Raw genomic sequence first — 23,900 nt, 5'->3', positions numbered from 1 at the left:
AGCTTGAGTTTTAACAATGCATTTAACAGCCTAGAGACAGAACATGGGTTTGCTGAGAACAAACAAGTCTTGCTTGGCAGTTACAAGAGGTGGCCTGCCTTCTGTGAAGGGGCAAAACCTGCCTGCACAGGGCTCCCCCCAGCGGCCCTGCCTCTCAGTGGTGTGGCCAAATCTGGTATGGCAGAGCCAAGAGGATCTGTGTGCTCAACCCAGGAGGAATTGTGCAGAGGCTCCAGGAGACCTTGCCACCTAAGCACATGGATGTTCATTCAGGTCCACAAGCGGCTGTCACTGGCACCCCAGGGAAAGATGGGAGGCACCCAACTCTCCTTACCTGATATCATGCCTCAGTCATCATCCTGGTCGGAGTCATCACACCTAATTCCCTCCTGCAGCCATCCTGGCCCCTGTGTGCACTGGTCTCTCATCTCACCTCCCTCCCAGCTCTGCTCTACAAAGTGGCCAGCATGGCTCACTACAGACCCTCGTTTGGTCTCTTTCTCCCTAAGAACCCTCGAAAGGCTCTCCACTGCCCTCAGGATAAAGTCCAAACTCCTTAGTCCTAAGGGCCTTTTTGACTCTGCATGACCTGGCCCTACCACCCTCTCCAGCACTCTCTCATGACTCCAGGTTTCATATCTTCAACGACTACCTCACATGAAAAATATTCTCCTTCACTGAGAACCTAATGAAGCCTAGATGTTCATCTGTATCTATCCTTATACTTTCCCTAGCTGGTACATGAAAACGTTGATTTGTACTTCCCACTTGGGTACCATCAAAACCACAAAGTCTCCTGCTTCAGTAACTAGGCAATGAAGTAGCAGAGAAGGCTGTAAACAATGACATGCAAAAGCCACATTGGGTTTTCAGTCACAGTCTTGGCAGAGACTTGGCAGTCTAGGTGAGACTAATTCACAAGAAGGAAGTACACACGAGGACGAAATCCACACACCACCATATTAGATGCATCTGATGTACACCACCTCATACTCTCTTGGCCTCACCTGTCTCCTGGGCCCTGGGCCACTTCCTCTGGCTCAGACCCAGGAGAGGAGGCTGTGCAGACCCCAAATCTGTGGCTCCTCCCACTACTTCCATACTCCAGTGAGGTGCCACACAGGCCTCCCCAGTGACTTCTGGAGGGCCCTGGTAGTACAACAGAGGAGTAAGGGGGAGTTAACGTCTCACGAGGCAACTCTGACCAATGAAGAACAGAAGACAAGAGGACGTCAGCAGATAAATTCCCTCCTCAGGCCTCCACTAAGAAACTGCTCTGTGGCATGGAGTTTCTGTAGAGCTTGCCCAGAGATGTCCTGTACAGCTGAACAACCAGTGTATCACTATGCAGACTGGCCAGCTTGCTAAAGCACCACCTTTTATTTGCTTCCTATCCTTCTCTACCTCATTTTTCGTTTGCCTTTCCCTTGCTGCCCTGCAATTGCACCTTCAATAAAGCATTAAGCACTTAAGCTCTGCCTTGGGCTCTGTTTTCTGGGAACTAGGCTAAGATAACCACTATTTATGTTTCCAAAAATCTTTCATTTCTACCATCTAATCCTCATCAAAACCTTGTAAACTAGATAATTATCTCCATTTCAGATATAAATATATAAGATAGGTAACTGAGGCTGAGAGAGGGTTTCCTGCACACTTGACATGCTACAACAAATCAATGGCAGAACCAAGACTCAAATCCAAAACATACTTGCCACTAGAATTGCTGCCATTCAGTCCTACTCAGTCACATCTGCTGTCTTACAGCACAAGGGCCTCCCAAAAGGAGGAGTCTCATTTTGCCTGTCTAGGTCAAAGACTTTATGGTGGTTCACAAAGCCGCTTCACGACATCCATGGCTAGAGGGCACCAGAAGGCAGACAGCAACATGGACCCAGAAGACAGGAAAGATGGTGCCTTGAGTTCAGGTGAGCAGTCACTCCTGCTCCAGACATCACAGCACTCACAAATGACCAACCAGACTAGCTCAGGGCAAGGCAACACAGTCCAGTAGGCAAGCACATCCACCCTGGGGTCAGACAGTCCCAGAGTTAAATCTCAGCTCCACCATCACTTCCTGGCTTTTGTGACCTTACACAAATTACAAGTCTCTCTGAGCCTCAGTTTTCCCATCTATATAATGGTGATAATATTAGAACCTACTTCTTATAGGGCTGTTGTAAGGATTGAATGAGATGACAGATGTCAGTGGGCAGCCCAGTGCCAGGCACAACTTATACCAGTCACTAGCACCAAGAGTACTGGAGGAACATCAGTAGATCTGAAGCGGCCACCTGCCCAGCTAATCCCTGGAGAGGAAGAAGGTCCAGTCTAGGGGACAGTGAAAAGGAAAGCAAGGCATAAATTGGGCAAGCTCCACATTCCAGGAGTGCCCAAAAAGATGAAACATAAACTTAGAAGACAGTACGGTCAGGCATAATGCAGCACACTGACCATCGGGAAATAACCCTGGAACTGGGCATCACTGGCTCTGAAGTTCACCAATGAAGAAAAGTTCTCTTGCAAAAGGCAGGGCACTGGACCAATACTCTAGGATTTCTATGCCTGTAATCTGCTCCCTCTAAGTTCCTACAAGTACCACCCTCAGGATCTTGGCCACACCCTGGCCCTCAGGAGTGCCAGGTACAGAGCAAGCTACATTCTAGCAAGCACTTCCTGAAAGGTATAGAGCAGATGCTGGTCTGTGACCAAGGCTCAGACAGATCCTTTCTGAGCTGGAGAACGCACTACCCAAACATTTAATTCTCTGCCATACAATGATACCATTTGAATAAAAACTGTCTCCTAGGACTCCAAGAAGTCTAGCCAACTTTTCATTCCCCTCTGCTCCTCGTGAGAATAAAAACTATATCCCTCATTCCATATCCCCAGCACAAACCCCAGAGACCACAGGAGCCACCAGCCCTCTCTGCTCTAGGACAGGCTGATGTTCCACCCCGGGGCACTTCAAAAGCCCAAATTGCTAGATTCGAGCAACTTTTTCAAAATTTAACTCTTGCTCCAGCATTCCGTCTGGGCTTGCACGTGCCTGCATCACTGCATTTCCTGCCAAACTCCATCTGCATAAAATTAAACTCTTGACAGATCCCAGGAGCCAAGGACACACCCACCAGCCCAATGCACACTATCAGCCAGCAGGGCCATGAATCGGCCAAAGTCTCGCAGCCAGCCTCAGACCCTCCCAAGGATGTGGGAGGGCAGAGTCAAAAAGGGAGGTTCTATCAGGAAATGAATAGATCCCAGATTCCTTCACCCAAATCATCCCTCAGGGCTGCACCCACGCAGTCTCTCCTTCTGATAAGCACTCACACTCTGAGCTCCTCCCCTAGCTCATGGCAAACTGCCAATGTGAAGCAGCAATCTCAGAGAGATTATGAGCTAGCCAAGGGCAAGGACAGCGCCTCCTCCTCTCCCTCCTTCCTCATTCCAGCCCCAGGCACACTCTAAGCAGAAGCCAGGCACACAGGAGGTACTCAAGGAATGAACAGAGATCAGCTCTGGCCAAGCTAAACCAGTGGCAAAGTAAGCACTCTCCCAGGCACCCCATTTCAGAGCCTGTGACAGGGTAAAAGGGCCTATCACAGGCCAAAGACAATGCCTAGTCATCAGCATGTCTGCCTGCTGAGCTCTCAAGAGAACTAGAGTGGCCCAGTATGACAGCATCTCTGGGATAAGGCCCCCAGCCAACTCACTCCATCCTTGCTACGTGGCTTCCTTGGCTGTCAGAGAAAAAGAAGGCCCCAGAAGAAAAGGATTCAAAGCCCAAACACATGAGGAGAAGTAAACAGAGAGGCTGGGCCCTGAAGCCCAGAACTACAGTGAAAGACTGCACCCTGGACACTTCAGGAGCAGTTTAAGCACAAGACAAAGGACGTTTAGCAGAGAACTAAATCACGGAACCTGTTGCCCCAGATGTGATACAGGCTAAGAGGCAGCAGCCTGCGAGAACATTCTATAAATTATCAGGTGGAGAGTGGATCTCTGCAAAATCTGGGACATTTGACAATGGCCTCACTACAAAGTGATGTCCCCCAACCCTTGCTCTCAGGGCCAGGATCTCCTGCAAGAGAGCTGAGGCTGTCAGGCCTCAGATGGTTTACATCAAGAAGCACAAGCCTTAGGTGTCACTCTACAGTGGAAGACACTTAAGACTAGTCTCAGTCTTGGGACAGACTCTAATGTTCTTCTACACCATCTTAAAGGTATCAGATTAGAATACGGAGGCCAGGGGCCCACCTATGCTGTGCCGAAGTAGGAAGTGCCCTGATCCACACTCATGCTGCAAGGGTTCACTGAGCACCCTCCACACGCAGGGCACAGTACCAGGTACTGTCCTCTCACTTGAAGCTCCTGCGCACAGGTCCATGGGCAGCTATCCTCTGAGGTGTCCCTTCTCCCACTACCTTGCTTCCACTAGAGTGCCCAGGTCTGCTGCCATTCACGCAGGCTGTGCCTCTCTCTAGGTTATCCTTTATTCAGCCTTCATCTGACCACTCCAGCTCATGGGTTACCTCCTCCCGGAAACCCTCTGGCCTGAAGCATCCTGTCCTCTACTAAGTATCCACCGCCCGGGGCTCCCTCCCAACACATCACTCACCACACTGCCTGGGGCCTGGACTTTCCCGGTCTTCCAGTCCGTCTGCCCCACTTGGGCTAGCAATTCTTTGCAGTTTCTGACACACAGAAGGGTCCGTTTGTTGGATTAGTTAACTAGTTACCACAGGTCTCTGCAGCTGCTGAGGAAAAACCACCCTGGTTCGAAAGGGATGTCTGGAGGGAAAAAAACTTTCTCACCCAACAGCCCGTCTTTATGGGCACCAAGCTGGACCCTGCCCGGACAAGGCCACAGACTCGCAGTCCTTTGGAGAGAGGAAAGTGGACCTCACTAACATTAAGCGGCCCCTCAGGGCCTGCCCCACCCGCCGCGCCCCCCCCCCCACCCCCGACCCGGCCGCCACGCTCCGGCAGCCCCCGAGGCCAGGCCGTCCTTCCCGGGAGCCTGACACGGCAGGGCGGCCAAGTTCCCGGGCCGGCGCGGCCGCCGAAGGGACCGGCAGGAAGGGCGCCGCTGACCTCACCACCCTGAGCTCGGGGAGGGGACGCAGGCGACAGGACAGGAACCCAGACGGGTGTAGACACGAGGCGGAGAGCGCGGGGCTGCGGGCGGCGCGACCCCCGACCCCGCGACCCCAGCCCGCACCCGAGCCCCGCGGGGGAGCGGCGGCGGAGCAGGCGGGGCGCTCACCTGGACACGCGCCGCTCCCGGCGTTTCCAGAACCTCCCGCGGCGGTGCCCGGCCCGCTGGCGCCTCCTCCTTCGGCGGCTCCGCCTCCCTCCGCCGCCCGGCTCCGCCTGCTTGAGCCGCCGCCACGTCCCCACCTCCCGCGCCCCGGCCGCCTCGGCCCGGCCCTGGCTCAGCGCCCGGAGAGTCTCCGCCCGGGGTCGCCACCGCCAGCGACCCTGTGGAGGTTCAGGCCGCCCGACCGCGGGGGAGCCGGGAGGCCGCCTCAGGCCGGGGGGAAGCCGGCTGCCCGCGCCCTTCATGCCGCCCGCCGCTCCCCGCACGTACGCCGCGCGCCTCCCCTCGCCCGGCTCCCACCTGGGGGACTCGCCCCGCCCTGCTCCCAGTCCCTGGGCGGCGGGAGAAGGGCCCACGACGCGCTCCTGGCGCCAGTGCTGTGGGAGGGAGAGTCCCCAAATGCTGACGGACTCCTCCGGCCTCCCTTCATGCCCATTTCCTCGGTGGTTCTGCCGTGTATACGGGCTCCTACTGCCCCCTCCCCACCCTCACTACCCTCAGGTTACAGAGGGGTGCGATTACCCTGGCCAGGAGCCGAGGTGTCACGGGAGGGGACAGACCTTGGAGAAGGCCCTGAAGAAGACTAGGGACCTGGGGTCCCCCGCCCCCCAGGGCCAAGCTCCCAAAGGGATTCAGACTGCCCCCAGCTCCTGAGTCAGGAGCTCATTCTGGTGATGTATGTGTGGGTGATGGGTTGATGAGAAGGGAGCCCATCAAAGAGTTGGGGGGTGGAGGAGTGCACATTGGGGCCAAGCCCTGGTTTGCCCAAACTCTTCCATACAACACTGGCCGAAGACAGTAGAGAACTCATTCAGCCAGTCCATTCTGGGAGGATGTAGCAAACCTCAGCCTGAGCTGGAGGAGGCACTGGCGGCCAAGCAGGTTCCCACGCCTGCTCTGTGAACCTTCCTGGTCATGAATGAGGGGAAACACGTCTGAGAATCTCATCAGGGAGCTAGCCCAGAGTGGGAGGTGCCCAGCCTCCGCCCAAGCCGTGTAGGGATATTCTCTATGGCACACTGTCCAGGCTGGCAGCCCAGACCTGGGGAAGGCACGAGCGCAACTAGAGAAATACGACACACATAAAATAGGAAGGAGCCACTGTTCCGGCCTGTGTCAGCCACCAGCCAGAACTCAACTAAAACCAAACAGAAACCTTCCTGCATCTGCTACATCCTGTCATGCCACAGGAGCCTCCCTTTGTCTGCCCAGATCCTCCCATCCTCTCCCCCTTCTCAAGAGCTTGCCCTGTAGATCATCCCTTTTCTCTCCTGAATGTTCAACCTCCCTTTCTCAGCTGGATCCGTCCCTCCATCTACAGTAGTCCCCCTTATCGGCAGTTTTGCTTTCTGAGGTTTCTGTTACTCGTGGTCAACCCCTGTCCAAAAATATTAAATGGAAAATTAAAAAAAAAGCAATTCATAAGTTTTAAATTGTGTGCCACTCTGAGTAGTGTGAATGAAATATCTTGCTGTCCTGCTCCATCCCACCTGGGAAATAAATCATCCCTTTGTCCAGCATTATCTTTGTCCGCTGTATCTCCTACCTGCCCATTAGTCACTTAGTAGCCATCTCAGTTATCAGATGGAGTGTAGAGGTATAGTAGTGCTTGTGTTCAAGTACCCTTATTTTACTTAAAAATGGCCTCAAAGCGAAAGAGTAGAGATGCTGGCAATTTGAATATGCCAAAGAAAAGTCATAAAGTGCTTCCTTTAAGTGAAAAGGTGAAAGTTTTCAGGTAATAAGGAAAGAAAAATAATTGCTGAGATTGCTAAGATCTATGGTAACTTTCATTACAATATATTGTTATAATTATTCTATTATTATTGTTATTAATCTCTTACTATGCCTAATTTATAAATTAAACTTTATCATAGGTGTGTGTGTATAGGAAAAAGTGTATATATATGTGGTATGTATAGGGTTCGGTACTCTCCAAGATTTAAGACATCCACTGGAGGTCTTGGGAGGTATCCCCTTGCAGATAAGGGGGTACTACTGTATAAATATGTGCAAGCCTATACTATGGCAACAAAACCCTCCTTCAAACCCACCAGCAATTGCAGTGTCTCTCTCCTTCTCAACCACAGCAAAATTCCCTGAAAGAGGTGTCTATCTCCTTGTACTCATCTCCTTCCTGCCCCTCAGGCCCCTGCAATGGGCCTTCTGGCCCCCTCACACCACCAAACTGGATCTCAATAAACTGTCTATAAGCTCCAAGCCTCAATTTGACAGCCACTCTTCAGTCCTCATCTGCCGAAGCCCCCAGCAGCGGTTGACACCCTAGCATCGTTTGATCACTGCCTCCCTGGAACACTCATTTCCCTTGGTTTCTAGCATTCTCTCTGGCCACCTCTGCCCAGGCCCCGCAGCACATCCTCCTCTCTCCCTCTCCTTGTTACTCAGTAAAGGTAGAGGGTTCCTCAAAGCAGGCCTAGGCACTCACTTTCCTCTTCCCTTTCTATAATTTCTTCCTGTACACAGATGACTCACAAGTTTCTCTCTCTACCTGCCTTGACTCTGAGCTCCAGACTCATATAACTGACCGCTGAGTCTACATCTCCACTTCAGTGTCCACAAGCACCTCAATCACAACATGTCCAACACTGAGTTCATGCTCTCTCCCTGCTGCCCTTCACCTCCCTTATCCCTGCTTCATTGAAGGAGCCGTCCCTCATCAGTTAACTAACCAGAAGCCTGGGACTCATACTTCCCTCTGCCTCACCCTTGGACCCTATCCTTCCATATCCCATGTCCATTTAATTCTACCACCTAAATCTCTCTCAAATCCATCCATTTCTCTCCATCCTCTTTCACTTGAATGATTGCAACAGTTTCCTGACTGGCTGGCCCCCCCTCCATTTTTACTCCCCCCATCTCTCCTCCACCCTGCAGCCACAGTGATCTCAAAAATGCAAATCTGAACCCATCACTCTCAGCTTAGTAAAGTGCATTGTTCTTAGGAAAAATCCTAAAAATGGTCTGTAATGCCCCACATGGTGTGGCCCTCGCTCTCTTCTCTAGCCACACTGACCTTCATCCAGTCTCTCTCATTGGCCATTCTCCCTTCCCAGCCCACTCCTAAGCCTTTACACATGCTGTTCCTTCTGTCTAGAAAATTTTCTCGGGGCTGGCCCCGTGGCCGAGTGGTTAAGTTCGTGCGCTCTGCTGCGGCAGCCCAGGGTTTCGCTGGTTTGGATCCTGGGCACGGACTTGGCACCGCTCATCAGGCCACTCTGAGGCAGCATCCCACGTGCCACAACTAGAAGAACCCACAACTAAAATATACAGCTACGTACTGGGGGGATTTGGGGAGAAAAAGCAGAAAGAAAAAAAAGAAAGCAAGAAAAGAAGATTGGCAACAGTTGTTAGCTCAGGTGCCAATCTTGAAAAAAAGAAAATTTTCTCTCCTCCCCAATTAAATCCTTCAGATTCCCTCAAATGGATTTTCCACTCTTCCCTAACCAGGTCAAAACCTTCCATAACAGCCTCTCATGCCCTATGTGCTTTGTAACACTTGCCACAGTTGACATATAGTCATGCACTGCGCAAGGATGTTTCAGTCAACAATGGACTGCATATTCAACAGTGGTGCCATAAGATTAGCGCCATATAGCCTAGATGTATATTAGGCTATACCACCTAGGTTTGTGTGAGTACACTCTATGATGTTTGCACAATGATGAAATCGCCTCAGAATGTATCCTTGTCATTAAGTGACAAATGACTGTAGTTGAATGATGGTTTGATTAATGTCTGTCCCCCCACTGGCCTGGGAGCTCCAGGAGTACATAAACTACGTGCATTTTTGTCCATTATCATAACTGCAGCCCCTACCATAGAACTGGGCTCAGTAAATAGTTGCTGGTTTCATGAAGGGATGAGTGTCTCCTTAATGTCTTGCTCTACACAGCAGTAGCCAAAGGCCTGATTAAGGCCTCCACAGAGCCTCAGAGTCCTGGACCCCACTCATTCCTCAGTGTCTGCATCTTCTCTTCTGTCTCTTATAAAGATACTTGTCGTTGGATTTAGAGCCCATCCAGGTAATCAAGATGACCTCATCTCATGAACCTTAACTCAATTACATCTGCAAAGTCCCTTTTTCCAAATAAGGTCGCATTCACAGGGTCCAGGTATTAGGACTTGGACATATCTTTTTAAGGGCCACTATTCAACTCACTACACCTGACATTCCTTCATACACTGGGGGTGGGGGGGCTACTGGGCCCATGTAAAACCACGACTATCAATTCTGAATCTCCAGTCCAGGCCCACTCCAGACCACATAGCCTTTGCTTTGTGGCCACTTGATAGGTGAACTCATTATCTCCCCACACCCTACCCCACACCACCCAAACTGCTTCTGTCCAGCATTTCCGGTGTCTTGGGAAATGAAATCAATAGTTCTCAGTTATTTCCATTTTCTTCCCCACCACATTCCCCCGTTGCAGATCTTACCTGGTAGATCTCTCAATCCATTTACTGCTCTCCATTCCTGCAGCCATAGCCCAAGTTCAGGACACCACCATCTCTCACCTGGACAATCCATCCTTGCCCCAGCTTCCACTCAGCTCTCTCTATCCCTCCACAGGCAGAGTGATATTTTAACAAAGATTCTGATCGTGTGATTTACATATATAGAACCCCTCAAAGGTGTCCCTGCCCCAAAGATAGACAGAGATCTCACCAAGGCTACCAATCCCCTTTATCCAGCCCTGATGACCTCTCTTACCCTGTGTAGCCTCAAACTTGGTGCTCCAGCATCCCAGGGATTTTTCAGCTCCCTGGCCTTTGACTGTGTCATTCTTCTACCCTACAACACCCCTCTCCCAAAAGGTTGTTCCCTCCAAAAGCCTTCTCTGGGCCCAGGCTGAGACAGGTCACTGCATAGACCCCATGGTTCCACATGGATGAATGTCATTCATGCTACCTGACATCATTCATTCATGTCTACCTCCTTCGTCACTTTGCCTTCCTGGGGATGGCAACTGCCTCTGTCCTGTGCATCAGCTTTAGCATATGGCCTGTACCCAGGACCTGGACAGGGAGTGGAGCACAAAACTGCATGAATGAATGAAGGAACAAGGAATAAATGGACACGCCTCCACTATTGTAGCCTCCAGCAAACCTCATTAAGCACACCCATTGTGTGTTACTTAATGAATCAACAACCATCTCAACAGCCATGTCACATTCCTTTTCCCCAAATCCGTTTTGTAAACAAAACCACGCCTTGCTTCTAGTAATGGCTCTATTGAGTTCATTCATGCATTCACTCCACAAACATTTGCTGGGCACCAGTTGAGGCCCTGGCTGGGGATTCAGGGACCATGGATGTCCAAGTGGCTCCGTCTAGCAGGGAAAACTAGCAAGTAAACAGAGGCCCACACAGCAAATTTGTCCAGGAAAGCAAAGGCCTAGCCCTTTCCAGCTGGTGAAGGCTTCTGATAAGAGGTTCTGCCTGCCTAGTCCATGTCTTAGGGACCCTTCTCAAGCTCAGGATCAGATATGGACTGCCACCTTTGACCCCAGCATGGCCAGGGGTGTTGTCAAGTGAGGCCCCACCCCCATGCTGTCCCCAAGCAACATCCCTGGCCTATGGCTCTTCAAAGAAGGCTGGACTTGTCTGCTCACCACTCCCATCCCAAGGGAAAGATCTGATGTCTCTCCAGAAGGAATGGCAAAAATATCTGTGCTGGGTGGACAGGTAACTGGATGAATGGGAAGGTGGGTAGGGTACAGCCCTTCCCTCTAAACAGAGGCCTCCCCAGCCTGCCCTCCCCCTGCCTTCCCCCACTCACCCGTGATCCCTGTCCTGGGGAAGGGGAGGGGGCAGGCTCCACTGCTTGGCCCTGAGGCCTTCCTGACTGCTGATGACTCTTGCAGACCCTTAGCAACCACCACAGAAGCTGGAGGCCTGCCCAGAGCACCTGGTCCCTCCATGGAATTCCCCAGAGTGGGGAATTGTATATGTTGACACACATCTGTACCCATCAGCACATTCAGTATAGAGCAGTCCACTGGGCTCTTTATGGAGTTGGAGCAGTCCAGTCCTCCTCTCCAGGTTCCTCCCTTTAGGGACTGAGGAAAGACAAAGTGTGTCCCAACGAACCAGAACTTTGACTCAAGGCTGGTGACAGAAGGCAGGAGGTACAGCTTGAGTGGGGCCACCTAGTGGTGGCCTAATTGCTTCAGAAATAGGGCCTCCCAGGTAGTCTGGTTTTACAGCCTGGTGCAGAACGCAGGGGAAGGGAAAGAGAATCTGGCAGAATCCCCAGTAGGCTGCAGGCCCAAACCTGGACAGGGCCAAGTGGGTCCCCAGGGAGTGCCCCCCACAAAATCCCTGAGTCCATTTGGTGCATGCAAAAGATGAGGCAAGCCCCATAGAATGGTTACAAGTTGTCTCCCAGCGGCCTCCCCCCATGGAACCCTGCAGCCCAAGACAGAAGAGCCAGCAGAAGCTGGGCTGTCATTACAGGGTGGAGAGAGGCAACCCAGGGTCTTTGGGAGCTGTAATTACCCAGCAGGTGCAAGGCAGGCCCTCATGGTAGAGACAGCAGGCTTAGATTTTGGCTTCTCTCCTCACTGCACCCTCCCTACTTCCATCTTGGGCAAGAAGCTTCCAGACTGATGCAAATGCCCAGAGGGCCAGGAGTTAGCTAGGTAAGGTACTTACAAATCTTGATGTTTTGATGCATACAGTGCAAAGCACACTTCTGTAAATTATTATTATTACAACATAGAAGCTTCCCCCTCCCCCAGGCTTGAGCCCAAATTGGGGCTGGGGGAGGATTAGGGATGGATGAGGATGAGGTAAGGGTTGGGGATAGCTACTGCACATCTGACTTAGCTACTGCTTAAAAGGCTGAAAGTTCGGTGGTTTTAGTATTTTTTTCAGGCCTTGTCAAAATGTTGGGAAGCTAGTAGAGCAGAGGGTAGGGAAGAAATGAGAGGTGAGGCTGCAGAGGTCCCAGAGACCTCACGGGCCACCAAAAAGGGTTTGGGTGTGATGCTGAAGACAGGTAGCAGCCACCCCCGAGAGAAGGCCAGGGATGTGCAGGATCTGATTTGGGATTTAGGAAAAGCACCCTGTCTGTCTACTGTATGGGAGGCAGGGAAGGAGGAGCAGAGCCTGGAGATGACTGGGGACGGGGCTGGTGCAGAGTCTAGATGACAGCTGATGGTGACCTGAACTGGGGAATGGCAATGCATATAGAGAGAAGTGGCTAGATTTAGGAATTAATAAAGAGGTAAAATAGGAAGGGCTAATTTCATTCACCTATTCATTTATTCAACAAGTATTTATTGAATACTCTGCTCTCCATTCTGAACTCCTCTTCGGGATGAGTCCTACTTTTCTTATCCAGAACGAGGTCTTTTCACCCTTGGCTCCCTCAGCCTGTTGCCCCAGAGCAGGCCCTGCTAAAGGAAATCAGTGTCAGCCCCCAGACAACACAAGAATAGGGAGCGAGTTGGTTACCCACAGAGAACACACAAGCATCCTTTGAGCTTTCAGACTGACATGGAATTCTAATCACAGCGTCTGGTTTCCTCAATCATAAGACTCCTTCCACTATAAGGTAACCACCCATTTAATGATGGTTTCAGCACTAACTCACTAACACCACCCTTCCTTTCCCTGTGCCTCATTTCCCCCTCCTATTTTTAAATGAATGCACTTTTTTTTTCCTTGAGGAAGATTAGCCCTGAGCTAACTACTGCCAGTCCTCCTCTTTTTGCTGAGGAAGACTGGCCCCAAGCTAACATCCGTGCCCATCTTCCTCTACTTTGTATGTGGGACTCCTACCACAGCATGGCGTGCCAAGTGGTGCCATGTCTGCACCCAGGATCTGAACCGGCAAACCCCAGGCCGCCGAAAAGCTGAGCATGCAAACTTAACTGCTGCGCCACCGGGCCGGCCCCTAAATGAATACGCTTCATCTTACTATAGTGATCCAGATTGTAAGGCACCTTATGTCCTTTTTGGAGTAAGAGGGGTGTCAGTCAATCTATCTGTGAGTGACTCTATCCAATCAAGTTGTGCAAGTTCTTTTCTGTGCAAGCCTGGGGTTCTATTTACATCACAGACAATGTAGATTTGCATATTCATTGCAAATTGCAGCCGATCCTCCTCTTTTCACTGAGGAAGACTGGCCCTGAGCTAACAACCATGCCTATCTTCCTCTACTTTGTATGTGGGACGCCTACCACAGTGTGGCTTGCCAAGGGGTGCCATGTCCACACCCGGGGTCCAAACCACCAAACCATCCGGCCCTGCCGGCTCCTGGCTGGGGGAACATGATCAGAAAGACAACGGCCACCTTCCGGTGCTTCTGCTGGACTTGCATCCATCCATCCCCACCCCCTCAGTTCTCCAGTGGGTGGAAATAAAGTGAGTTAAAAAAGGGGTATCATATATGATTTTGTACATTTACCTCCACATGATCACAGGAGCCTGAGTCGCCCGTGTGGATGAGGCCTACCTCAAGGACCCCAATCCCTCCTGGGGACTCTCCCCCAGCCTGAACTGTCCGCCCTGTATCAGCTCTGGTTTTGGCTCTGACTCTCCCCCAGTCTCTTGAGTAGACACCATCATCCAAACTTGCTGGTAAGCCCTGTGCTCTGCCCTTGTGAGACACTGCCCAGGACTCTGACCCACCACAGGGAGGCCAGGGCACTCATTCTTCTAGAGGCCCTGACTACTTCACCCCATATCAAACATATGCCAATGTACCCAAATCCCACATAAGCACGTTTTATACTTGCCCAATAAGAACATGCCTGAGCTACAATTGACTAGGTTCCATGAAATAATGTTACATTTGCTAGCATTTAGTATTTATATTTTCTTTTTTGTCATTTTCTACATTTGCATGAGCCCGTGAGAAGCTTGATGATTCCTGTGCCTCTAGTGCCTGAAAGACAGAAGTGCTTTGCCACAGCCTTTAGTGGGAGGGTCCTTAGCAACTCGACACACAAACACACACACACATGCACGCAGGGATGTGAGTGCATGCACAAACTTATGAGACTTGACCTCTTACATGAGGAGGAGGCAGTTATGTGCTCTGTATTTAGCTCTGCCCTTAACCTTGACTCTGACTCAGAACCTGATGTTGACTTTGAACCAGAATCCGACCTTATCCCTGACCCTGTACCAGCCAGTTGAGGCTTGGAATCAGGAAGATGTCCACCTGCATCATCTGCAGGAATAAGAGCCCCCAGGGAAGCAGGGATAGCTTGGCCAGGGAGTCTCTCTGGCTGAAGAGTAAATAATTCAGGTGGTGAAGGTGGACAGGTGGCATTCTTATAGTGGCTGGGCCACTGTAGGACAGTAGTACAGACACTATCATGTGTCAGCAGTTTTGGGAGCAAGCAATGCTCTCTCACCCAACAGTCACCCAACAGCTCTAGGTCAGGCTGACCTCCTGCCCTCATTAAAACCAGAGATTCTCCTACACTCTATACTGGGACAGCAGCAGTTATCATGTCACTGGGTAAAGACCTATGGGGCCTCAGAACCCTCTGGGAGCATTCTGCTGCTTCTGTCCGGCCCAAAGAGCTGCATCTGCAAAAATGAGGATGGCCAGCAGAGGGTGCATGGAGTCTACCACGGAACACCAGTTTAAGACACAGCCCCAGTCTTGCTCAAAAAGCCTCTCGGCCTGAAACCATGCCCTACCCCTCCAACCTTCCAAGGTTTAGCTGGGACCCTTGCCTGGAGCTGTGTCAGCACGAGCAACTGGGGCAGACAGAGATGTTTTCCAGGTCATAGGGAATGACTCCAATGCTGGGACCTCTGGTGGTGGGGAAGGCAGGGAAGATGTTGGGTGGGGTCCCAAACCCCTTACTCAGCCATGGGCGACCAGGACACTTCACAGCTAGCTAAGCTGACTTGCACCCTTGGGGAGGCTGAGGCCATAGGAGCCAGTAGGCCTAAAGAAAAAACAAAGGCTAGAAGTGCAGTGAAATTAGGTAAGGAGGTGAGAGGCCATTGACAGGACTCACATAAATAAATATCCTGGCTCCTGTTGAGATGAGCCCCTTGAGGAGAGGGGCCAGAGGAGCAGGAATGGGCCATCCTCATCTGGGTTCCTCTGATGCTCTGAACTGCTTCTGTGGTTGGGCAGCTAATGTACGGAGCACTCTCCCTCTACCAAGTGTAACCTAACACTTGACAGACATCATCAATGTCAGAAGGTATCTGCTTGCCCCTTCAGAGCCTCTCCTCTCTTTCCCCATTCCCCCTGTTCTGTGCCTCTGGCTGCTGACCTGTATAGATGACATCAACAGGTTTTCCTGCCCTGTGACTTCTGATTGGGTTCAACCAATGGAAAGTACCAAGAAAAGATCAGCCAGAAGGAGGAAATGGACTTTGGGGAGGTTGCCTGCAGCCAACACTTGAGGGCCTGGCTCACCGACCTATCTAGCCTCAGAACTGTCTTTGAGCTGCTCTGGCCATGCTGAGGGGCAGCCAGGCCCATCTGCTCTAGAAGGTCCTCCACACTAGATCATTCAGGCGGAGCCTCAGGAACCCTCTACACCTTCAGTTGCCCGTGTTCAACCAGTCAATAAACATTCACTGACACCCACTCTGTGCCTAGTCCTGGGTGCCCAGGGACACAGACACAGAGATGAGTCTGACAAAAGCTCTGCCCCCACGGAGCTTACGGGTTTGGTTTTGTTTGAGGGGGAAAAGGGAAGGCAGGGACACAAATGAGGAAACTGACAGTGAATCCCAGGAACTGTGATTCTGCAGAAGGGGCATCTCACTTGCTGAGTAGTCAGGTGAAGAGGATGGGGCGCGGGTCTCCATGAGTAGTCAGCCGGGGGGCGGGTTGGGAGTCTGTGAGACAGAAGGAGCAAAGGCTGGGATGAGGGGATAGCTAATTCACATGGAGGCCTGTGGTAGCCAAGCAAGGCCTCATTCCATCCACTGGAAAGCCAATATCTCCTACTTGAACTTCACAGACCCCCACCAGCAGGGGTGGAATGGCATGAATAGCTAGTGCCATTTTAAACTTTTGTTTAAAAACTTAGTTATTAAGATATAATTAGCATTCAGTAAACTACACATACCCTAATATATAGCTCAATGTGTTCTGCGTACATATAAATTCATGCAACTACTACCTAGATCAAGATATAGACTATTTCCACAATACCAGAAGGCTCCCTTGTGCTCCATCATAGTCAATAAACCTTCCCCAAATTGACCACTATTCTTTCTTCTATCATCTTTGGTTATTTTTGTCAGATTTTTGAACTTTATAAAAGTGGAATTATACAACATTCTTCTGTGTCTTCTTCTTATACTCAACATTGTGGTTGTGATAGCCATCCATCTTGCTGTTTGTGATAGTACATCATTCTACTTTGTGGCTGTATAGTAGTCCATAATTTGAGTATACCACAATTAACCCACACTATTGTTGGTGGACATTTAGGTTGTTCACAGTTTTGAGTTATTTTAAAAATAAAGCTGCGGGCTGCCCCATGGCCGAATGGTTAAAAGTTCGTGCGCTCCATTTCAGCGGCCCAGGGTTTCGCCAATTTGGATCCTGGGCATGGACATGGCACCACTCATCAGGCCATGTTGAGGCAGCATCCCACATGCTACAACTAGAACGACCCACAACTAAAATATGCAACTATGTGCTGGGGGGCTTTGGGGAGAAGAAGGAAAAATAAAACAAAATAGAATAAAATAAAATAAAACAAAATTAAATTAAATTAAATTAAATAAAGCTGCTTTGTATATGTTTGCACATGTCTTTTAGTGGAAATAAACATTTATGCAGAGTATAATCCCAGGAGTGGAATTGCTAGATCATAGGATATGCATATATTTAGCTATATTAGTTACTTCCAACCATTTTTCTAGATGGTTGCACAAAATCACACTTCCAGCAGCAGTATATGAGAGTTCTAATTGCTCTATAACTTTGCCAATATTTGGTATTGTTAGCCTTTTCAGTTTGGGTCATTCTGTTGAGTGTGTAGAGATAGCTCATTGTAGTTTTAAATAATATTTCCCTGATGACTAATTATGTTGAGCACCTTTTCATATGTATATTGGTTATTTCTTATGACATGTCTGTTCAAGTCTTGGTCCATTTTTCTTTCTTTCTTTTTTTTTTTCTTTTTGGAGGAAGACTAGCCCTGAGCTAACATCTGCCAATCTTCCTCTTGTTGCTGAGGAAGACTGGCCCTGAGCTAACATCCATGCCCATCTTCCTCTATTTTACATATGGGATGCCCATCACAGCATGGCGTGCCAAGCGGTGCCATGTTCAAACTCGGTATCCGAACCGGCAAACCCTGGGTCGCCGAGAAGTGGAACATGCGAACTTAACTGCTGCATCACCGAGCCAGCCCCTCTTTGTCCATTTTTCTTTTGAGTTTTCTGCATTTTTGTTACTGATTTGCAGGAATCTACATATATTCTGGATACAAGACCTTTGTTGGATATATATATTGCAAATATTCCCTCTCAGTTTGTGACTAGATTTTTCATCCCCTCAGTAGTGTCTTTTGATGAACAAAAGTTCTAAACTTTTATAAATCCAATTTACCAATCTTTTGTTTTTTGGTTAATGCTTTCTGTGTTCCATTTAAGAAATCTTTGCCTATGCAAACATCATGAAAATATGCTCAAATGGTTTTTTTAGAAGTTAGATTGTTTTAGCTTTCATAGTTAGGTCTATGACCCATCTTGAATTAATTTTTGTGTGTGGTGTAATGAGGAATCAAGGTTCAGGTGGATACCCAATTGACCCAGAGCTATTTATTGGAAAGACCATCCTTATCTCACTGAAATGTAGTGGTGTCTTTGTTTTAAATCAGGGGACTGCATATACATGAGTTTGTTCTGTCATTTTCTCCTCTATTAACTTTTTATTTCTTTTTTATCCATCTAGAAGTTTCCCTAGAGATCTCAATAAGTAAAGTTAACTTATTACAGTCTATGTTAAATTAGAACTTTCATAATTGCCTGGACAACGCAAGAAACTTTCCACAGAGAAACTCCACTTAGCCCTCTTCCACCCTTTGTGCTATTGTCTTCATATATTTTAATTCTACATATGCCATAAACTCCTTAATGTATTACTGTAAAATGATACATTGTCATTTTATAAAGTCAATATTCATTTATTTTACCCACATAGTTGCCCTTTCTGATGTTATTCATTTCTTCCTATAATTTCATCTTTCTATATGGGATTATTTTCCTTTAGTATTTCTTATAGTGAAGTTCTACTGGTGACAAATTCAGCCTTGGTTTTGCCAAAAATGCCCTTATTTTCCCTTCATTTGGAAAGATATTTTTACTGGGTAAAGAATTCTGTGTTGGTAGGTTTTTTCTTTCTACAACTTAAAGATGTCATTCCACTGTCCACAAATTCCACCATTTCTGTTGATAAGAGAGTCGACAGTCTTATAACAATTTCATTGAAAGTGCTATGCCTATTTATCCCCTTTTAACTACTTTTAAGCTTTTTTCTTTGTTTTTCAAAAGTTTGACTATGATGTGCCTATGTGTAGCTCTCTTTGTATTTTCCCTACTTGGGATTTTCTTTTTTTTGGCCTTTTGAATCTGTGAGCTGATATCTTTTATTGGTTTTGGAAAATTCTTCGCTATTATGTCTTCTAATATTGCCTTGTTTCTTTGTATCATCTCTTTCTGGGATGCCAATTAAACATACATTAGTATGTTTGACAACGTCCCACATATGTTTCATTCTCTCCTCTGTTTTTTCTTTTCTTTTGTTTTCCTCTGTGTGCTTCAGTTTGGATATTTTATAGTTCACTTATCCTATCTTCTGCTATGTCCAGTCTGCTATTAAACCTATATTATGTGCTCTTAATTTCAGATATTATATTTTTTTCAGTTCTATATGTCCATTTGATTCTTTTTTATGTATTGCAATTCTATTTTTAAGTTCTCCAACTTTTCGTTTACTTTAGCTTTTTCCTCTGTCTTCTTGAATATTTTAATTATAATTATATGAAGTCCCTCATTCCTGAAACACCTGCGGGTCTATTTTCATTGTTTGCTTTTTCTCTTGATTTTCAGTCATTTGGTCCTATTTTTTAGAATGTCTCATAATTTTATATTGGATGAAATGCATTTTGATGAAAATTGGAAAGGCTCTGGGTGATGTTATCTTCATACAGAAAAAGAGGATTAAGTTGTTATCCGGCAAGCAGGATGCTGATAGATCACCTTACTCCTGTCAAGTCTTAGTTTTGTGCTGTGTATTGCCTAGTGTAGTTCACTTTTTTTGTCCTAGTGCAGAATTCTTACTCCTAGGATGTGGCCCTCTCTCCTAAGGCATGACTCTTTTAGGACCTAGCTGAAAACCTGGGTGTCTACCAAGGTGTCTCCACCTCCACAGGACCTGAATTCCTATTTCTGTCCCTAGCACTTTGTAGCTGCTAAAATTTCCACTCCATTCTTTAGCTTCCAAGCTGCTGTTTAGAACTAGGCCAATAAATTCAGAGGAATTTGTATGAAATTACTGGGTTCCCTCTCAGTTTCCTCCTTTCTATAATCCATCCTCCCTCCAAGTTCCAGCCTCTTTGGCATCCCTGAACTCCAACCCCTGTATCTTCTGTCTGGCAAGACTGTTGCCTTCTGCTTGGTCCTTATTGCTCCTTGCAGTGACATGGGAAATGCCCCCAGGGAAAAAGCCACGGTAAATGTGGAACTCGCTACACAGTATTCCCTTTTCTCAAGGATTATAATTCTTCCATTCTTACCTATAGTTGTTGTTCTTCAATACCCTCAAATAGTTGTTTTATATATTTGTCCAATTTTTATAGTTTTTGGCCAAAAGATTATTGCAATACAACCTACCATCATGGCCAGAACTGGAAGTTTTATTCAGTCCAATCTGATGCCAGATTAAAAAGAACTGGAGAGGGGTAGGAGCCACTGGCCCAGATGTTAAATCTTAGATTTTTAGACACATGTGGCATCAGATCCACATCCTGAATTAGGGCTCCCTATTTTCCTTTCCTTTCCTTTCTTCTTTTAAACTTTTATTGGATTCCAACCATGACTAAGTAATTGGTAATAAACTTACTTCCCTACTATAAACAACAATAAAACATTTATAGCAACTGATTACAGGCATTGGACATCAAATAGCCTTCATCCTTGAGAGAAGGGGAACACACAAGGTGAATTCCATATTCACTAAAGTTCTTTGCCTGGGGCACTTCCCAAACTAAGGTAGAGAGAAGTGGAGCCCAGACAGAGCAATGGTCTCACCGGGTGAAGGATGCAGAGGTTAGAGACAGAGGATGTTGAGATGGCTGAATTTGTGGGGCAGAGTATCAAAGAGGAGGGAGCTGCATAGAGAAGGAGCTCTAGAAATCTGCATAGATGTCCCCTGAGATTTTGTCTACACTGCACACGTGCAGGGCAAGAATCCATGAGGCCTGTGAACTAAATGGGGATTCCAGAGGTCACACAGTGCTGAGACCTGTTCTGGCCAGCCAGAGCGGAAAGAACTTGCTGAACATCATGAACATTTAAATAAAATCTAAAAAGTCTATACTTTATGAATAGGGCTACTCTAGCTCTACAGTATGCTCTGCTTTACACCTGCCCTAACAAAGCCTAAAATCAAGCCTCAACAGGATAAAATCAAACCTCTAGTAAATTTATTGCCTAACAAGACAAACAACATTCTGTAAAGGAGACAGCATAATCCAAACTCTCAACAATGTGCCCTCCACAATTCCCAACATACGATCAAATATTACCACAAATATGAAGAAGCAGGAAAATAATATTCATAACCAGGAGGAAAAATAATGAATAGAAATAGATTCAGAGATAACACAGATATTGGAATTAGCAGATGAGGACTTTAAAACAGCTATTATAAGTATGTTCAAGAATTTTAATGGTAAGATGGACATAATAAATGAACAGATGAACCACCTCAGCCAAGAAATAACTATAGAAAAGAACTAAATGGAAATTCTAGAACTGAAAAATATAATATACAAAATGAAAATTTTACGAGGTGGACCTAAGAGCAGACACTGCAGAAGAAAAGTTCAGGAACTTGAAGTCAAGTCAATAGAAGCTATCTAAATGGAAACATAGAAAGAAAAAGAACTGAAAAAAACAAACAAAACGAACAGAGCATCAGTGAAGTGACCTTGAAACAATATCAAGCAACCTAATACACATAAGGAGGAAAGAAAGGGGAGAGAGAGATTAAGGCAAGTTTTTTTTAAAAAAATAGAGACTAAAATTCTAAATTTGATTTTTAAAATTATTAGCTCACCATCCCAAGAAACTTAAGATTATAAAACCCCAAGAAAGATAAATACAAAGGAAACCACATCCAGGCACATCATAGTCAAATATTTTAAAATCAAAGAGAACACCTTAAAAACAATGAAAGAACATTAAGAGGAACAACGATAAGAATTACCATTTACCTCTCATCAGACGTAATGCAAGCCAGGAAACACGGAAACACGGAATGATACATTATATATTAAATATGCTATGAGAAAAAATATCAGACTAGAATTCTATATTCAGAGAAATTGCCTTTTAAGAAGGGAATGAGAAATAAAGATATTTTTGGATTAAAAAAAAAAGTTGAGCAAATTCATCACCAGTGGACCTGTGCTACCGGAAATGTTAAAGGACGTTCTTAAGGCTAAAGGGAAATGATACTTGATGGAAATTCAGCTAAACAAAGGAAGAGAGACTATCAGTAAATTTAATAAGTAAATAGAAAATATGTTTTCTTGCTTCTTAAATTATTTAAAAGACAACTGACTGTTTAAAGCAAAAATCATAACTATTGTTTTGGAGTTTACGACATTTCAAGAAGTAAATGTACAACAACACTAGTATAAAGGAAGGGAGGGGTAAATGGAAGTACGTTATTACAAAGTTCTTATATAAGAAGCAGTACTTATCCTTTTCTTCTGGTCTTTATTTTCCATTTTATTATCTTCTTTTTTCTAGTTCTGAATACAATACAAATTTATTTATATAAAATTAAAATAGTGTAGAAATACATAACCTAGAAAATGTAAAGTTCCCAAAATACTATCACCAGCAATAACAGTTATAAACAGTTTACAATACATTTCTCCATTTTTTCTGTATGTAACAGAAAAATATATTTAAAGTATCTTGATGAAAAAGACGTTTATTACAAAAATTTTTTTTTTGGAGGAAGATTAGCCCTGAGCTAACATCTGCTGCCCATCCTCCTCTTTTTTACTGAGGAAAACTGGCCCTGAGCTAACATCCGTGCCCATCTTTCTCTACTTTATACGTGGGACACCTACCACAGCACAGCTTACCAAGCAGTGCCATGTCCACACCCTGGATCCGAACTGGCGAACCCCAGGCTGCTGAAGCAGAACGTGCGAACTTCACCATAGCTCCACCGGGCCAGCCCCCTCTCTCTATATTTTCTACCAGCCCTTTTTTGAGTTTAAGTATATGAATAGTTTATGAAAACACTCACATTGGAAAAACTGAAACAGATCAAGAATCAATTTGGAATTCATTTATAGTGTGGAGTAGTATATAGTATATAGGATTATAACCATATTTTTTTGTATAGATGAGAAATGGCCTCAGCACGATTTATTGAATAATCTGCTCTTTATCCTCTGAATGAAGATATTTCTTTTATCACATGCTACGAACTCTCTTTTGTTCCATTGATATATTTGTCTTTTCCTATGCTGCCACTACACACTTAATTACTTTAGCTTTATTGCATACTCTGAGGACAATAGGGCAAATCTCACCTTATTAGTCTTTTGATCTGATTTTGGGGGTTTTTTTGTCCTTATTTACTCTTTCCATTGATCCCTAGAATCATCTTGCTGATTCCCCTACCCAAATGAATTTTGACTGAATTGCATTGAATTTATCAATTAATAAATTTAAGATATTGAGTTTTCCAGGAACACGACATATGCCTCTATTTATTTTGTATTATTTTATATGTATCCTAGAGCAAAGTTTATATGCCTTCCATGTGCTGAGTGAGTTTCCAGCTATTTCTCATGTGTCACTGTTATTGTGAATGGTAAATTGTTTTCATTACATTTTCTAATTAGTTGTGACAGCGCTTTTAAAAGCCATTCAAATCTATATACATATACGTATTTATCTTATTCTGCTCCTTCTAACTGGATCTCCTTACTAGTCATAATAATTTTTCAATTGATTCTTCTGGATTTTATGGAGGGGTGGTCATAATATCATCTGCTAATAATGATCATTTTGACTCTTTCTATTTATAATTTATTTCTTTTACTTATTTTTATTTCTTTTTTTCACTTTATTGTCCTAGTCAGGACTGCCAGAGAAGCCCTGCACAACGGCAGTAAAAGGGACGCTAATGGGAATTTTAGAGTATTAAGTCCAATATTGGCTTTTGGTGAATACATGTTGTTTAAAATGTTAAGAATTTTTCCTTCTCTTCATGTTTTCCAACTTTTTGCTGTGAATGGCTGTTGAATTTTATCAAATGCCTTTTGAGATGACCACAGGGTTCCTTTTTTCCTTTTAATCTTTTAA

At 46.3% G+C, this 23,900-nt stretch overlaps 1 protein-coding gene across 40 annotated transcripts in view; it reads right to left on the bottom strand.

Moving 5' to 3' along the window:
- P4HA2 (prolyl 4-hydroxylase subunit alpha 2) overlaps positions 1-5,411 on the bottom strand; it is a 33,382-nt gene extending 27,971 nt beyond the window's left edge. For 7 of the 40 annotated variants that reach the window (XM_070517443.1, XM_070517427.1, XM_070517419.1 and 4 more), the window contains exons 1-2: positions 5,264-5,406; positions 4,616-4,754 (exon numbers count right to left, since the gene is read on the bottom strand). The gene's annotated coding sequence lies outside the window, so the exon portion shown is untranslated. Of the gene's footprint in view, positions 1-4,615; positions 4,789-5,091 lie in introns of all 40 variants that reach the window. The other 33 variants (XM_070517444.1, XM_070517428.1, XM_070517420.1 and 30 more) reach the window with 20 other exon arrangements.
- Between the last annotated feature and the right edge of the window lie 18,489 nt (positions 5,412-23,900).

The sequence above is a fragment of the Equus asinus genome, chromosome 9 (genome assembly GCF_041296235.1).
Source record: "Equus asinus isolate D_3611 breed Donkey chromosome 9, EquAss-T2T_v2, whole genome shotgun sequence".
In the NCBI taxonomy this organism is placed as follows: domain Eukaryota; kingdom Metazoa; phylum Chordata; class Mammalia; order Perissodactyla; family Equidae; genus Equus; species Equus asinus.
This window is presented reverse-complemented; position numbering and strand designations above follow the sequence as displayed.